This window comes from Bemisia tabaci, unplaced genomic scaffold (assembly GCF_918797505.1).
Source record: "Bemisia tabaci unplaced genomic scaffold, PGI_BMITA_v3".
NCBI classification, from domain to species: Eukaryota; Metazoa; Arthropoda; class Insecta; order Hemiptera; family Aleyrodidae; genus Bemisia; species Bemisia tabaci.
In genome coordinates this window covers 14,877-33,176 of record NW_027311783.1, presented here as the reverse complement: position 1 = coordinate 33,176, position 18,300 = coordinate 14,877, and the positions used below count along the sequence as shown (strand labels likewise).

At 41.2% G+C, this 18,300-nt stretch overlaps 1 protein-coding gene across 1 annotated transcript in view; it reads right to left on the bottom strand.

The window, feature by feature from the left end:
• The window catches only part of LOC109040910 (uncharacterized), a 63,398-nt gene extending 46,043 nt beyond the window's left edge, over window positions 1–17,355 (bottom strand). Inside the window, exon 1 of the mRNA XM_072305958.1 lies at window positions 17,255–17,355. The gene's annotated coding sequence lies outside the window, so the exon portion shown is untranslated. The remainder of the gene's footprint in view (window positions 1–17,254) is intronic.
• Window positions 17,356–18,300: the final 945 nt, after the last annotated feature.

Below are 18,300 nucleotides of genomic sequence, written 5' to 3'. Positions count from 1 at the left end.
CGGTATCCGGCTCCCAGCCTCCGTTACATATCTGCACTAGCCCGCTTCATTGTCACGTTTCCGTGAGAAAACTCGGATTTTGGGGATTTAGGGGGGAAAAAAAATTGATTTACATTTTACATTGGATTACATTTTAGGAAGTTTAAAGTCTGGCTCAGTTTAGAAACAACATATACAGGGCTATTCAAAAGTCACGCACCACTAGCCATGAGGGGGGGGGCATTTGAAATTTGTAAGTTGCCCTCCGCCCCCACTCCCCCCGAGGGGATCAGGCGTGAGAATTTCCACTTGTGCAATAATTGGACTGCATTTTGCAATAAGGAACTACAATTTCTGGCTCATTTTAGAAACAACGTACATGTACTATTAGTTTTTCTATGTGCAAAGGTGTTTCTACGAATGGGCCAGAAATTATAGGTCTTAATTGCAAAATGAAGTCCAATTTTCGGTCTCCATTCGCGGGAATCTGCTGGCACTAAGCCGGAGAATTGCCATGCATGCCCCGGAAAATGGTCAATTATTACAACAAGGAACATTCTTGGAAACTTCCAAGTCTTGGGTTTAAGTCACTCATTTCCTCAAATTTTTGTTTGCATGCGAATGATTTCAGATAATTAAGGACTGGTTTTGTTCTTTTGAGAGACCGCTTTGCTCCAAAGAGATGGGATACTTCTACATCATAAAAAATGTAGCAATTTAAAATTTAGGAAATTTTCCATATAATCACAACCCATCATGAATTACTTTGTAAGGTAGATACATAGTATCGCTGAAAAGAGCACAATTAGTTCCCTGCATAATCACAGAAGTCGATAGTTGTTCCCGTAGAGATCCGGCATCTGTTCTCTCTTGCCTTGAGTTAGTTCCATTGTCAACATACATTGTCAACTGACCTACCATCCACCGACCCACACCTGGAGGGCCAGAGAGCTTTGGAGTGCCGCGTTTGCCTTAATAGTCCATTCAGTTCCATAAACGTGCGTTGTTAACAGTAACCGTATTTTTACTTCATGTACTTATAAGTAGATGAATCGATGCAGATACAACATGCAAACTCAAATAGATAAAATAATGCTCACGGGCACCTCTTCCTAACCATCAAGTATGAGACCGTTTAAGTACTGTTTTTGAAAAAAAAAAAAAAAACCGTTGCACCGAGATGGGATTAATGAAAAGACACAGAGTAGCCCATTACTATTACTGATACGCTGAGGGAAAACATCGTATCCTCACGCATTCCGGAGAGTTCAAATAGTTGTTTCATTGCTCCTTAGAAATGGGACAGAAGATCAAAATTGAAATCGCCTTCATAAACGCTGGCCTTCTCATTTCCTTTGACATTTTTGCAGTCGTGAGTGCATAGCTAAAATGCGCTCCAGCTAGAATTGTATTTAGCGAAGGGGTGGTTTTTATACGAGGATTGAAAACAAACAAGTGGTACGGAATAGAACATAATAATAGGAACTATGCAAAACGATAATCCGGGTATCGGAACTTGGCTGTTTTGAAAACGCCTTCAAATGCGGCGTGATACCTCACGCATTCCGGAGAGTTCAAATAGTTGTATCACTGCGCCTTAGAAATGCGACGGAAAATTACAATTGAAATAGCCTTCATACACGCTGGCCTTATCGATTCCCTTTGATATTTTTGCAGTGGTGAATGCATAGCTGAAGTGCGCTCTAGATAGAATTGTATTCAGCAAATGGGTGGTTTTTATACGAGGATTAAAAATAAACAAGTGGTACGGAATAAAACATAATAATAGGAACTATGCAAAACGATAATCCGGGTATCGGAACTTGGCTGTTTTGAAAACGCCTTCAAATGCGGCGTTATACCTCCCGTATACTGCCGTCCTGAAGAAGAACGCCTTATGAACATTCGAGAGTTGCCACATTTTCCTTGATAAAACGTGTATTTTTAACAACACTAATGCATATTTTTCTTTCGAATTTTCAGATATTTTAGATTAAATTGCGTACAAAACTGTCTCAAAATTTTGGAAAATAATATTCATAATTATCCCAGTAAATTCGGTTTTTATCGGAGGAAACTTGGCAACATCTGGAGGCTCATACCGCGTTCTTCCTTAGCACAGCAGTATATCTATGCTGTCATTTACTCCTCCAAAGAAAAGCTGCAGTATGTGCGGGAAAACATAGCCTTTTACTTGCAGTTTATAAATACACCAATAAATAGAGATGTTTCCATCTTTTCGTCGTCTGATAAAATGAGAGGTTTTTTCTTGCTACTTGCGTGAATTTTCTGTCTCAATGTTTCTAGGGAACTTTATGCGCAATGCAATCTAGTATACCGCGAAATATCAGGAAAAACAAGACGTAATTTAAAAAGTACTATCTTACCGGAAGAATTTTGACAACGTCGAAATGCTCTAAAGGCGTTCCTCCTAAGCACCGCAGATCAGCTTTCGAACAAGACCTCGTCGCTCATTTTGTCATAAGCTCACTTTTTAAGGTCAATTTATCGATGACCTATAATCGGTCGAAATATCTTCGAAATCAAATACAGTTATTAACTAAAAAAATGGAGCGGGCCTCGTTTTCTCACGCCTGCAAGAACCACGGAAAAAAAAATGTGTTTCAGACTGGATGTAACCCGATCTCTCGCAGAAAATAAGTTCTTCAGCTCTGCTACATCGGTCTCACAAAATGTTTTAACCTTTACCATTCCAAGTTGAATGTTACCACGAACCCGACCACAAATCAATCAGAAGAAAGGACGGAAGGACTACAGACCGGTCGGGCGAAGGGACAGAGAGAGAGAGAAAGAGCAGTACTCCCGTGTTAGGGAAAACCGGCGTATGGACACTCGAATGTTGCCAAATTTCCTCCAATAAAACATCAATTTTAGAGAGAATGGAGTTGTTGCATGTGTGAGGAATTTGCGATTTGACTGTTGATTCTCTTGTTATAGTTCGCGAGAAACACGATGGTGCCACTAGTTTTCTCTGAAATCAACTCCCAAGCACATAAAAAGCTCTCAAGTTGAGGCCAAAATGGAGGGGATATCCCACGCTATCCTAAGAGTCCACGTCTACATCAAGACAAACTCTCCATGCAAAGATAGGGAACAAATACATTGACAGGGCTGCCACTTTATTTGCGGATTCCAAAACTGAAAACACGACAACCCTGCTGATCTATTTTCTACCTATCTTTGCACGGAGAGTTTGTTTCGATGTAGAGGTGGACTCTCAGGATAGGGTGGGATATCCCCTCCATTTTGGCCTCAACTTGAGAGCTTTTTTTGAGCTTGGGAGTTGATTTCAGAGAAAACCAGTGGCACCATCTTGTCTCTCGTGAACTTTTACATAAGAATCAACAGTCAAATCGCAAATTCCTCACACATGCAACATCTCCATTCATGTATATATTTTCACTTTAAACTTTCAGTATATATTAAATTGCGAGGAAAATACTTTGAAAAATTCGAGGAAAAATATTTGAAAAATTGCCTGAAAATTTATAATACATTACAGGAAATTTGGCACCATCTGAATGATCATAGGTCGTTTTCTTCAGCACAGGAGAGTACAGAGAACACACAGCGGAAGAGAGGAAGACGGCGCGGCGAGATGCGAGGAGCAGACATGAGCCGATTCCTCACAAAAACCAGTTTCTCGGAGTACCGTTAGGCGTTATCGAAAGTGCGCAACCTCTACCTCACAACGCAAGAACCGCGTAATTTCAATAGAAACCCTATGTACTTCTGCGGTTTTTGAGCTCCGTGTCGATGGAGTCGCGAGCCGGCGCGAATAAAGATCGCAAGCGCGAGACATTGATCCTGAGCCGAACTAATCCCCCGGCTCATCAATGGATCTGAAAATGAGTCAGCCCCGTCCAGGCGTCAATGGAATCGTCCGGGATCCGTTCCAGACGCGGGGCCATGGATGACCGCTCTCCAGTCCTTTGACCTTTGCCCGGGGAGGACTTTAAACCGCACTCAGAGCTGTGGTCATGGTCGTTTCTTGGACCCACCCTTATCCTTACAAGAATCTATATTGCCTTGTTGAGGCTGAGGGAGAACACTGTATAAACCCTGGATGTTGCAGAATGTCGTTTAATTGGAAACATTTTCTGGCGAAATATCTGAACTTATTTTTCAGAAATTTTTTATTGCAAAGGGTCTGTTGCACGCAAGATATCCCTTTATTGCATAGCGTTGCATGAAAGCAACACATGGTTTTCAGCTTTATTTCTTTGCTGGAGTATTGAATTGAATCAAAGCAAGAAATTATTTTTGGGGAGCATTATAAGTCTGACCTCCTAACTTAAAAAAAAAAAAAAAAAAAAAAAAAAAAAAAAAAAAAAAAAATCGATTTTAACTGACTCTATTGTCGAAAAATACTGTACAATGTAGAAGCTCACGCAACAAAGGGATATACAGCCAGCACCAAAACCACGATGGTAACGCTAAAAAATTCTGAAAACTACTACACAAGGCGCAATTTGCGTGGTTTGGAACACGCTTAGTCGCTTACCTTGTTTTGAAAAAAAAAAAGAAAAAAAAAAAGAACAAGATGACGTTATTCCAGTCATGTAGCCGACAACGGATCAGACTTAAGGCGTGGACGCGACTATAATTCGTACTCCGGGGATGTCCGTGTTGCATAGGCATGAAAATAAAGGCGTTTTGGGTTTCATCTCCAGTCAACAAGGTCACCAGTTACGGGAACCAGCCGTAATGACCTAACACGGATTAGAATGTGATAATTTATAGGCTGCAATGTCTCGATTAAACTTGTAAATCCATTTCGCATGCATAAAAAATGTTACCTAATTCACAAAGGTACGTAAGTTAGTATCTCTGTCGGCTGTCTCAAAAGAATTATGATCGCCACTTCGAAATGCAACTATTCGAACTCTTTGGATGTCCGTGTTGCGTGCTCAAAATTGAAGGCGTTCCGGCTACTCTCACTGAAAGAAGTACTTTGAAAGGAACCCTCTTACGACTTACGAGTTGCTGTTTCCCGTAAGCAAGAGACATGAAATTGTAAAGTAAACGTTGCACAGGACCGTTCGGCGTCTCTTTAATTAATCGGAGGCTAAATTGCTAGGAAATCTTAAAAGCGAACTATTTACCCTATTGTTGACTCATCGACTGGAGATGAAACCCAAAACGCCTTCATTTTCGTGCATATGCAAATTAAACATCCTCGGAGTACAAAAAGTCGTATCCAGGCCTTGAGTTCTATCCATCGACTGGCATAGCTGGAACTTAGCTTAACTTACGATTTCAGATTCCGCAAGCTGTCAGGAAGCCAGTCTTCAAGAAACAACCCCACCTTCGTGCTGGCTGATGCGCCGCTCTAACTACAGCACCGGATGAAACGGAAAGAAATAGCAGGTGGGTGGAGAAAGGAGGGGCACTGAGCTCCAAGATTGAGCTCTAGCGCGCATGGATTGAGCTATTTGCGCTCTGATACCGGTAATCCGAGAAGAATCGCCGGCCAAGTAAAATAGACCAGGACGAATGAAATTCAGCGCGACATTAGCGAGGTGTTGATGCCTTGCTCTTCTGCACGATGCCGCTAGCGCTAGGTGTATGTAATAAGCACCTGTACACTAAGGGACTAATGTACGAGAGAGTACATCTTTACCTAATACGCAAATTAGGTTGCGCCTAGCATTAATTTCAAGACTTCGCACACTTTTTGTGACTGTGTTGGTCGTGTTCATGGGCTATAACGTCAATTTCCGACCACGATAAGGCCATTTTTTGTCAATCACTTTTCGTCTGTAAACGCAATCCGGTGAATTGTCCAATACCAACAAGTTTGTGTTTAAATCTTATGTGGAGCGTGTTCATTCTTTGATTTGAAAAGCTGTCATAATGCTCTGATGAGGGGTAGGGGGCAGAGGCCCAAAATCTTCTCGACCACGCGATCGATCGCGTGTGAAAATGGAAAAGCCTCAAATACGTCGTTTCTGATGGAAATGCCGGTGAAATCGCGATTTTTTTTTGGCAAAACTACAGTAAAAATCACATTTTCGCATACTCGAGGTAACTAATGAGTACAGAGCCACAAGTATGTCATTTTTGTAAAATATTTGAGGAAAGAGGGGTTTTTTAATTGGGAATACAAATGAAAAATGGGGAGGCTGAGAACTTTCTGCATGAGGGGGGGGGGAGGGGGGCAATACCTCGATAGAAAACAAAAAATTGAATCAATACGTCTTTCTATATAAAACTGGTGCTAAAACAATAATTATCGATGGTGATGTTCGTGTGAATAATCAGGACGTTTGACAGACATAAATATTTGCATCATTTTAAGGACTAACATTTACGAAGCAAGAAAGAGTGAAACTTTTTAACGAATACAGCCAGGGTTAGTCATAAGGCTATGTTTGGCAAAGGATCATCTCTCAAGAAAAGTATCTAAGTTAATGGAAAACGTGGGTTCAATCCATAAAAACAAACAAGGCGAGCAAATATGTTGGTGCAAAATTAGTTTGGTATGCACCTGTCACTAGCGGAATCCATTAACTCCAAGGGCGAGGTGCAATTTACTCCAGTCTTATCCTTTCGAGAAGGAGTATAAAATGTTGAGAAAAACTGAAGGAATACTGTAAACCGATGGGGCGACAATAAAGTCTGATACCCCAGCCTTCAAACTGATAGTGGGTTATCTGAGTCAATATATAAACAATTGCGTCCTTTCTCGAGAGAGGAAAATAACTGAAAATAAAGTATTACGATGTGTAACACATCAAGACGCCTGGAGAAAACTGAAATATAGGTTGCGTGTTTGTGACATAAGTAATAAAGTAACCTTTATTTACCTTGATACAGTGACTAATTTCACAGTTAGGTACTTTAATCATGCTTGCTGAACAGGAATGCGTGATCTTTGTGACGGTGAGTATGCACTGGCTGTAAGTACATTGATGTTGGTGAATGTATGTGTTAAGTAGCGAACCATCGGATAAAACTATTCTCACACCGCGGTGGCTTTATTTGCCTAGCTGTTATTTTAGGGCAATTTTTCGGATCTTTTGATTGTTGTATTTTTAATTTGTAGACCCGTTTAAAAGTGGAGCTGTAAAATCAACGTGCATTTTTGCTTAAGTTTACGAAGGAGCGTGAATAAAACTAAGGAATAGTTTACATAGGGGTAGTTCCTCCCATCCCCAAATTTTACGGAGCTCCCTTTGAAAATGTGAGGAATTTTACGTGTATAACAGCGAAGTACTCACAACTATAATCGCATAACATTTCTGTCAACCCAGAAATATTTCAATTAATTTATTTTAGAGCTAGGGGGATGTCCCTAATTTTTTTTGGCGTGTCACCCTCCTGTATTCTCCCCAGACCCCTCGGTTAGTGCCTTCCAGTGCTCCCTCCCTCCCAAAAAAACTCCAAATTTCGCCCATCTTAAAGGGGTACTACTGTAAATTAGAGTCCCTTTATACTGAGAGTCAAGACAACACCCCCTCATGGAGTCACAAACGGGAATAAAGATTACACAAATTGAACGTTTTTCGTAATCTTTGATCGGCCCATTCTCGAATTCCTTTCTCCGTTCCTTCTCTCATTCCATTTGTTCCTTGTCGAACCCGTAATTCCTCGGTCCATTCCAGATTTTAATCTTTGCAATTGGAGAAAATGTAATCTTTATTCCCGGTTGTGACATTGTGAAGGCCTAAAATACGGGAACCAATCAGAAATGGATTCACATTGTCTTGACTCTCAGTATAAAGGGACTCTACTGTAAATCTGTCGCACCACACAAATCCAAGTCAAACACTCGTCAGGTACCTAAATATGTAAACAGACGCTTAATAATTTAACATACTCTGATTTCGACAGACTCTCAAAACAGTCACGAAGTCGTGTTTAATTTGTAATGTACACAGAGGCTCCATTCGACGCCACTCAAGAATCAAGCCAATACGATAAAGTGCGCTCTTGAGGAGCAACGCTGACTTCCGGCGGTTCTGCAACTACCGCACGATCGATTTGATTATCGATTTGGTTACGCGTGAATGAGCATTGTACGAGAGCGCGCTCGCGCATTGTGTCGAATCGTAGAATGTGCGTCGGAACAAAAAAACAGTAGGAGTATTAATAATACAATGCCCTCTCCACCGCCCCCGCCTGCGCACCTCCCCGGGTCCTCGACGCCAGACCGCCCTTCGTCGCAAGATCGAACTGGAAAAATGAACTTCGAGTGGGACGAAGGTAGGTTCGTTCCGACGATCCGACATCTCACAACTTGGGGCATAAATAGTGTAAACCATCGGGCGTAGCTATTCTTTACAGTTCAATTATGCTCATTTCACGCATGTGAAGCTTTATAAATAAGCAGTGTTGATAGACAAGCGAAAGGATGGGTACAGTGTGCGCGAAAAGTTCTTCGGCGGTGCGAAAGTCGTGTGGATTCAGGAAAATATGAGAGTTAGGAGTATCGAATGTATTTAGAGGATACTTTGAAAACGGATCCAGAATATCATCTAGACTGAATTCTACAGTAGGAGGGTGAACTTTGCTTAAGAGGGCAGTATTTCCTCTTTGGAGAAAAACTTTAAAAGATTCTAGTGTAAATGCGCTTACGAGGAGTCAGATCGAATCCAATCATCGTAGTGTACTTAGTCCATCAGATATTTTTTTCATAATGGATGGATTATCGACAAGTTATAAGAGTAAAGAATAAAATCCGCTAATTAAGACTGGAATTAAAAGAATAGAATTTACTTGGCAAAAAGAGTAATAAGACGAGACGGGCTGGTCTGGTTGGCCAAAGGGAGATAGGTCCTTGAACTTTCGCAGAAAGAGTCTCGCAGGGGCCCCTCTTGCACAATTTTGGAACTCTGTGAAGCACTCACTAAGAGATTTTTGAAAACCTTTAATTAAAATGTTTTTCCCTTTTTACCAGGAGGGGCTCCCCGCGATCTACTCTTTGACAGGGCACACCTCCCGAAGAATCTGGGATCAGTTCACCCCTAATGGATGATGGATTCTACCTCGCATAAATCCCTGATCATTCGGTTTTACTGCGAATGGGATAAACTCCAGAGTGATTTTTTCTTCGGGTTTCGCTCCGATATATCCACCAGTGTACGAACTTTGGACCAGGCTGTGTCGATAGATACTAGAGGATGCTGCCCACGATGATGCTATTAGGGCGTTCTTTGTTCGATGTGGAACGCAAGCGCAAACGCGATGTGATTTGACATTACCGACGGTGAGGTTCCCTCAACTACGGATCAGTAAACGCGTCGATTGATGGGCCTCACCGCCAAACTGTCTGCAAAACCACCGATGCATCAAGCAACCCCCCGGTAGATACGCTTTTTTTCTCAGAGTTTTTACAACGCGGTTGATATGTCGAGGATTAGCTCCGTTAATTGGCTGCATCAGATTAACCGTGGTCCAAAGAAAATCGGAATTGAGGCAAGAACAGCGCCAAACGGCCAAAGAAAACGGAGCAATAAAAGTAGGCGTAATTAGACTGCGCGTCGGGGTTTAACTGCCTCTCATGCTAAGGAGCGAGAAATAACGTCGTTTTTTCACAAAATAACGTAACTATGTTTCATTTTTGCCGAATTTCCCCGCATTGATTACATTTTTACCAGGGAATTTTGGAAATTTTTAACTGAAAGTTTCACTGATTTTTCCTCTGATCTCACGCAAAAAACAGGAACAATTCCAGCGAAAATTGCGCAGGTACATTCTTGTAAAAAATTGAATTGTTCCAGTCAATTTTGCAACTTTGGAATGGAGTTCCGTTCCTTCGTTCGGGAGACGACAATGTAGGATAGACAGCTTGATTTATAATAAAGTTAAGCGTACTGCAAATCCGACGATAATGACTGCAAAAGTTTTCATGGCATTTTTATGATATCTGAATCGCATCTTATGTTTCATAATTTTAGTGCTAATCATTTTTATGAACTGCCGGAGAAAAATTCCTCGGAGTGAAGGGAGATTGCTGGCATTCTGCATTTTTAATATCTTCTCTTTCTTGATGACTTTTTTAAGAGAGTGTTGCTTCATTGATGTTGCAGAGAAATGGATTAAAAGGAAGACTGCTTTCGCTGTTTCTCATCATTGTGTCTCTATCACCCGAAAAGATCCAAATCAAGCATTTTGTTAAATGCCTAGGCAAACACTCAAATCGTCTTATTTACAATGAAATTCTAATGATTTTGCCAATTATAGAGCAAATAGTTTGCTCATGTAGAAAATTGTTTGATTACTTACACATTTGTATGCAAGAAATACACGTAAACTGTCAACAACTGTCTTTCATGTGATGATGTTCATCTCTTGAGTCTAAAAGCACGAAGGATCAATAGGATCGGAGCTTTTCCCGGTGGCGATTTTGCAAGTTGGGAACAATGTTTTTCCAACTTTTAAATCTAGTGAGAATATCGATTTCAGGCGGGCAAGCTGACTCATCAAGAATCGATTGCTATATATACATTTAATTGGAGGAAAAACAGTGTTGCCAAATTTCAATGACGCTGAATGGCTTTCCCAAGTTCACAGCTCACACTTTGTGCCACTTCTTATAAAGTCTGCTACACTGGATGCAAATCCCGATTTTACTCCACTCTGCAGTCTGAAACTTTCACGTAAGTTCACTCGGGGTTCATTCCTGACTCAGGTTGCATGAACGAGCCCACTGAAAACCTCCTAATAACAGAGAACTGACGTATATCATGAGTGTGGGAAATGAAGCCATCAAACGTCGGTGTGTGTGTGCGCGGAGGAAGGAGTATATCATCTGTTACAATGCATTGTGCTCTTGAATCGTCTAGGTGAAAACAGTGGGTCACGGAGTGGCGCCGCGACGCAGGTGAGAGACTCGCCTCGACCGACGACGCCGCGACGCCGCAGCTCAGCCACACACGCTTGAGCCGCTCGGCGCGGCGCTTACACGCACGGCCGCAAGATTAGCCTCAATCGTTGCGACATAGCCGGGAAATGCCCTGTCCGTAAGCTCAGATTTCGAGGAGTCTACCGGCTAAAGCTCAAATTGTCGGCCGAAATCGAAGAGTGCATATTTCCAATTGCAACATTGCAAATTTTTACTTTTGGTGTATTTTTTTTTGCAGAGGGCCATGCAACATTTTTTTCTTAAATTTTTTGAAAATTTTCTTCGCTTAATAAAAAATTGGAAAATTTCGATACATTTTCAAGATTCGAAAATTTTGGGCGGATATTTTGAGGATTTTTGGAAAGATTTTGAACAATCTAATGGAGATACACGAAAACCTAATGCGAGGTTTTCCCGGGCATGAGGGAGGAATATTACAAATTTTACAATTTTCTTATATTCTATTGAGCGTAGCGAAGAACTTTAAATCTCTCCAAAAATGAAAAAAAGTAAATTAAGTAATCCCTTTAACTTATATATCGATGGCTAAAGAGCGAAACCACGTATCTATATTTTCGGCATTGCAGACTTCTTGCCATACTTTAATTTTTCCCTGAAAAACTGGTCTACGTAAGTTTTTGAAAACTTCCCTGATTTGTCATTCCTGATGGCAGAATGTCGTATATAAATTTCGAGCTAAACAGTTACTTTTTATTTGAAAAAAAAAAAAAATAAAGTGGGAACAGAAATTGTGAAACATCGCAATGGAGGTACGTGTTTTCGTACTAGGCCATGGATATACATTTCAACAACCTTACAAATTCCCCCTTCAACATTTCTTAGTTGGCACCAGAATTAGCAAGAAGTACTTTCAATTTCATCATTCTTTTTCCATGCCCCATCGGCAGTAGCAAAGACATTTGGACCCCCCCGCCCCCCTCCCGAACAAAATGTTTCACACGCATATCTCAGGGCCCTCCCGATAATCAGCTACTTTCCCTGGTTATTACGCAGGGAACTTTCCTCGGAGTTTCTCCGGCGGATCATGCACGACCCTCAACGAAGCGTGTGCTCGGGCGGGAGCAGGGAGCAGGACCCTGATCGGGGATCGGGGGCTGATGAAATAGGTTGCGGGTAATGACGGGGCACCGGGCAGTGAGCAGTGACGACACTAGGCCCGGAGTCGTGGGAGGGCACCGCACCGTTGCGGACCCGCGGAGACAAAGGATAGGTGAAAAGTGAGATGGAATGCGCGGATCCACGCGGTACACTACCGTGCGAAGGAAAAACAACTTAAAAGCCTTCAGACGTTGCCAAATTTCCTTTAACGAAACCTGAATTCACTGGGAAAATCTTGAAATTTTGTCTTCAATTTTTTCAGATAATTTTGTTCGAAATTTTGTCTAAAATGCCTGAAATTTTCAAAGAAAAATATGCATATCTTTTCTAAGAAATACGTGTTTTCTTCGGGGAGATTTGGCAACTCTCGAATGTCCATACGGCGTTGTTCCTTAGCACGGCGGTACGGCTCGCGGCTCGATTAGCCCCCTGACCCAATGACCATTTCTAATGAGGGCTTCATGCTTCATGCTCCGTCCCGACTTATTTGTCCGTCTCGACGAATCCAATCCGGATGCCTCTGCACCATCACACGCGCATCCCCGCAATTGAAAGAGAGAACTTCATTCTGAGCCTCAAGAGACGCTAAATTGGATTTTGCATAGAAACGGGGAGCTGGGATCAAAAATACAGGTGTCCGACTGCCCGTATCTAAGGATTTTATGGACTTGAAATTCCCACTGTTTAATTATATCACACTACCTCTTTTTTTTTAAAACTTTTTTCTCAACTTTTAAATGCTGCATTGAAGAGGGAGATGGGCGAGGGGTTCGGGGGTAGGGATCGATACGACATACACAGCCATTTCATGGCTCTAAAATTTAAAGTGGTTAAAAATATCATATTACTTTTACGTGAAAAAGTTAACCTCAACCTGGGCTCAAATTTTAATTTTTATCACATGGTGCGGATAGTATATAATGGGGAGGGGGGGAGGGGACACCTTAATTATTCTCAAAAACAGCTAAATTAGGCGGGCTTTTTTTGGCATATTCGTTGCACTGTAAGTACAAAGTTTGCTGTTTTATTTTCTTTTGAATATGCTGTATCCTATGACACCCTCACCTCAATAAAATGCTCCAAGGAGGAAAACACCTGAGAAATTACTCTTGACGACTTATAATTTTCAGGCCAAGAAAGGCCCTCATGAGCATTTGTTTCTTTTTTTTAGCCACTTCTTAAGAACCTGGAGTAGGCCCAGAAATTTGAGTCGCTTTTTGTTGGTTTTAAAATACCAGTGGCGTGGCGTGCTTTGCGATGTATCGATTATTATGCCATTTAAACCTATGGAAAAGGATAGATAAACAGGGTGTTCGCAGCGAATCCCTTAATAATCGATTCTTTACCAAAGGTTTAAATGGCAGAACAATCGATACATCGCAAGTCACGCCACGCCACTGTAAAATACCCAGAATTTGGGTTCACACAAACCGTCTAAACCCAAATGCGGAGACACCTAGCCTAGTCTCTCCTCTAATAACAACACTCTGACGCGGAAACCACATTTCCAAGTTAAGTATGTCAAACTCTCCAAATTTTATGATATTCGACCCGGCCGGTTGGAATCGAGAGCCAATTATAATACTTGCGGTATCGATAAAATGCAAAAACGCTATTAAAGTTCCCACGGAACGAGATCACTTTATTGACGTCATATAACCCCCGGAAAGGCTTTATCATGCTCTTTCATAAAGTTATACTGGCCTGTTGTTTTGTTCTAATTTGTTTCGACCCTGCCGTAGATTCGCAAACGACATTTTTTCACTCCTTTATACCCAAGCCCACGACAAAACGGCTTTCCTGAAAGCAAAAGCGCGTAGATCCAACGCGATACTTATCGACAGATCCGCGGATTTTGCAGAAAAGGCCAGCGGCCGGAGCGGGTCGTCACATGGGACGGGTGAAAGTGCAAATTAGCAAATTAATACATTGTCACCATTAGCCAAGAATTTTTTCGCTCGACGTGTCCTTTTCGCTTTCAATCGAGCACAATGAAAGTGAAAAGAGGAAGGACAGCTTCCTAAACTCCTAAGCATGCCATGCGGCCGTTTCGGAATGCCCCTGGCGGATATTTTCTCCCTACTCCACTAGAGTGCGCTGTTGTAAATGCCACCTGAACCATCTCGCTCGATGGTGGATTAATTGAAATGAAGGTTTGGTTGGGCTAGTAGCGAAGAAATGCCTGCTTGAGTGAGCCAGGCCAGAGTGAGCCAGGCCAGAGTGAATAAGCTCAGCAATGTTGCCCTTTTTCCGGGATTAAACAAGGGAATTACCCATTCCATTGCCTTACATCGCATTCTCGCATGCTCGTAAGAGTGGTATCTCAAAATCGCAGTAGAAGATTCCACAACGCTCGACCAACGACCAGTTATCAAGCATCGACAGTTGGAGAAAGGCCACTTGCTGTAATTTTAAGTAATTATCAGCTGCTACTGTTACCGCATACGAGGAGAACAATATAAACATACTTTATCCCCCCACATGCCAGGAATGAAACATAAGGAGCTGGCTAAATTCAAAGGTTTTGCCGGTCAAAAGGTCGCGTTTCGTCACAAAATAAATGGCCAGGCTTGTGGTTTGGCGAGAGGAACTCTCAGGCACAGGCACTTCCTTGTTTTTTTAAAACGCTTTTCGTCGGGCGAGTCTTTGGCTCCTGAACCATTTTTACCGGAATTGAACGTTTTAAGACTCATAACTAAAGAATGTCAAATTCATGACTGCAAATTTTGACTAAAAGTAATGCGAAACATAATTATGGTGAAATAAAGTTCGTTAAGAACGAAGAATGTATTATTTGGAATGACGTTATTTTTTGCACATGCCAGTGAGTACGTGGCCAGGCCATCCTTTCATCCTTCCCTTGGAATTACGTCTGTCTGTCTGGATGGAATTTCCTCCTCTTCTCAAAAAAAAAAAAAAAAAAAAAAAAAAAAAAATTGCTGACATTTTTTTTAAAAATTTAATAGGAGGCTTACGTAATACTTCAATGCCCATAGGATCAAGCCGTTTCATTAAGATTCAGATTCAAAGTAAAGTCCTGGTACGATGCTCCATCGCGCTCAAAGTCAATTTGAGATCTCGGGTCTCAGTAAATGCTACCTATTAATAACACGGTGGAGAAATGGTGCTGAGCCCACACCATTTCGCGGGGAAACAAAGCCAACAAATTCCAAAATTTAAAATTAGAGTCAAAATTAAATATTATTTTAATATTATATATCCTATTAATAACCATAACCAATCCTCACAGGTCTTCTTTCCCGTGATTGAGGGCCAAATAAGCATGGCGGCGGGAAGTTAAAATATAATGTACTCCTTTTCAAGCAGCCATTGCTACAAATGCGGTAGCCAATGACGACTGACCGCATGAGGCACTGTGATTGGCCACTGTGATGGCAGCCACTTCCAGTCAGCACTAGCAATTCATCTTGCACTCCTCTCTCATTCGCTGAAACTGATAGAAAATCTGAGCAGAATCAATAGACGTATCGAAGCCGAGTTTAGAAATAACACCCAATGATTGGTTCAACGACATGTAATTAGCGCCTTAGATGGCGGCGCACTGTGATTTACCAGCGCTGATGATTCGCGGCGTGTAGCTTGGCTCGTAGCGACGTCTTTTCACCCGCCGGCAAATAAGAGTCAAATATGTACGAAGCATGAAAACATATTTCAGAAGTTAAATGCAAACAATTAGAACCTAAACGTCAATTATTATTGCACAGAAAATATGAAATAATGCACTTGCGCTTACTATCTGATGATCGACGCTATCTGGCGGAGCGACAGTGAACCACAAGTCACGCCGAGCGCTCCCTCCCCTCCCGCACATTGCATCGAAGGCCCGACGCGCGTCACCTGTCGCCACTCTGTCTGGTGCTCCCTCAAATCTTTTGTGCCGCGCCGCAATCGCTCAGGAATTTGCGGAAGCGCCACCACCGAGAGAATTTGATTTCGCTTCCAAGAACTGATGTCTCTTATCTGTTTCACCCACTCCTGACCCAGTGACCACCCACGTCGATATAGATGAACCAATACACACCCTTCCCCTCATGCGATTCTGACGTTTCATACATGGATTCCCACTGATTTTCGACGGGAAATCCGAATCTGAGCTCAGATTTTAGCTGTCTTGCGATTTAATACTTCCAGGATAAGAAATACACATCGAGGCCGGTTTTAAGTTAACCCGGCCTCTTGCGAAAACTCCGTTGTCCATTTCCGTTATTTAGAATTGCAGTATCGCTGCTGAAATCGGAAAATGCGTTACCTACTCTGATTGGGACGTTGCAAGTCTCCACTTATATACCATTTTTTTGAACTTAAATTAAGTGACAGTTTTCTTTGATTGGTTATCTGAATTTTCTCCACCCACACTAAATATCAATAGAAAATCTCAAAAATATAATTTGGCTTAACCTAATATGTAGAAAAACGCATAATGTAGCATTAAAATTTCTTCCAGTAGTTCAGATGAATTTTTGATACTTTTCAGGAGAAATGAGTTATCAACATTATTATTATTTTCTTTCCAAGCAGGCGCTTTCACTTGCAGTCTCGCCTCATGAGAATTTTATTTTACCTTGCAAATCCTGGACAAATTTCCAGCATATGTCCCCCATGTATTCATTCAGTGCTGAATCTGATGAACTTTACTACTTTCGATTTTTGCCGCTGAAGCCGCCATTTTTAAAAAAAACGTTGTCAAATCTCATTATTGGTACAATAGTCCTTAATACATCTTTCTCTGTCGTAACTGATGAAGAATAATTAGAGGTAATTTAAGGAATAATTTTCATTAGTTTTCCACTAAAAAATAAAACATATGTCAAGCTAAATTAGGGTTTCTCGCTGTCACCATCAATATTCATCAATGCGGAACTTGAGAATGCACATATCGTCATATTTATTTATTACTTTTTTCACTACCTACATTAAGCGCAATTCTCGACGAATGCATCAGAAAAGTGTTCGACTGACTACTGCAAGAATCACCGATTGCGTGAGAAAGAATAGCCCATTTGAGCGCACTAAAAGTAGTTAGAAATTAATTTTCCTCGTGAGAATGCATTTCTGCATGGTGCAAAAACAAACGGCAAGGAATACTGATGGAGGAAACGGACAATCAACAAAAGGGAGCATTCTGAGAAAGTATCACACATGGTTGCCCGCAGAATGCATGTTTGTGATGCGGAGTATAATAGAGAGGTAGAGACTCATGCTTGGAGAGGTAAAGCACTGTAATGAACAGAGAGGTTCGAATGAGAATGGCCGGTAGCAACTTACAATTATGAATGCACGTCATACGGTTGGTGACCTATTCCGCACCTGCAAAAAAGAGAAAAAACATTACGCATGAACAAAGCGGAAAATTTACGTTTGCACGACACAATGGAAAAACATACATTGGAGAAAATGTAAGAAGTGAATGCAAATGCTGAGTCAGGTTTAATTATTGGTCCGCGTGGTTAAAACCCAAGCGTAAGTCTCGGAATGTTCTGCATCGTGTACTTTTTGAGCTCTCAAGTACCAACTTTGCAAAATTTCTAGTTTTCGGAAGAGTTAGATAAAACATTAAAGAGGTTCTGCAAAAGTGATACAATTGTGGTCATGTAGTGGAGCCGTCGAGGAAATATACAAAGAACATGATAATCAAATTTTAAAATTTCATATTGAAAAAGGCAAATTCTGCTCTGAATCGTAAATCATACAATTGTATTGCTATCAATTCTGCTGATTTTTATTTCTACATGCAGGTGTTATTTAGAAACGACTGGATTCAACTTTGCAATGACGAATCACTTTCGCTCATTCAATAGAGATCCCATGCACTTTGGGAAACTAATGTCACATATAATGATTATAAAATACGCCAAAAATATAGGCCCCTTCTTGCGTAATGCAGCCCAATGATAATGATAGGTATCACTATATAGAGATCCAGCAACATTGCTCATTGCACATGCAGCCTTGCGCATAGTTGTCATTATTGACACCACAAGAATTAACCTAATGTAACATAATAATTAACAACATTAAAATGTTATTAATTTGTCAAATAATTGCAAATCTCTTAGGTAATAAGGGACAATAATGTAAGGGATTCAAGCAGTACAGTTTTTATCGAGTTTTCAAGCTCAACGTAAGTTGTCTCTCTCCTTTCTCGCTTTCCCATTATATTGGTTAATATCCATGACTGTTCGGAAATGTTTTCAAATACACATTTACTTGACTAACTCTCTTCCTTCCTCTCGTCAAATTATAGCTTTTCAAGGATCTATCCTGCGGAGGATGGAACAGGTACTCTTTGGACCGAGCTTCGTTCCATTACG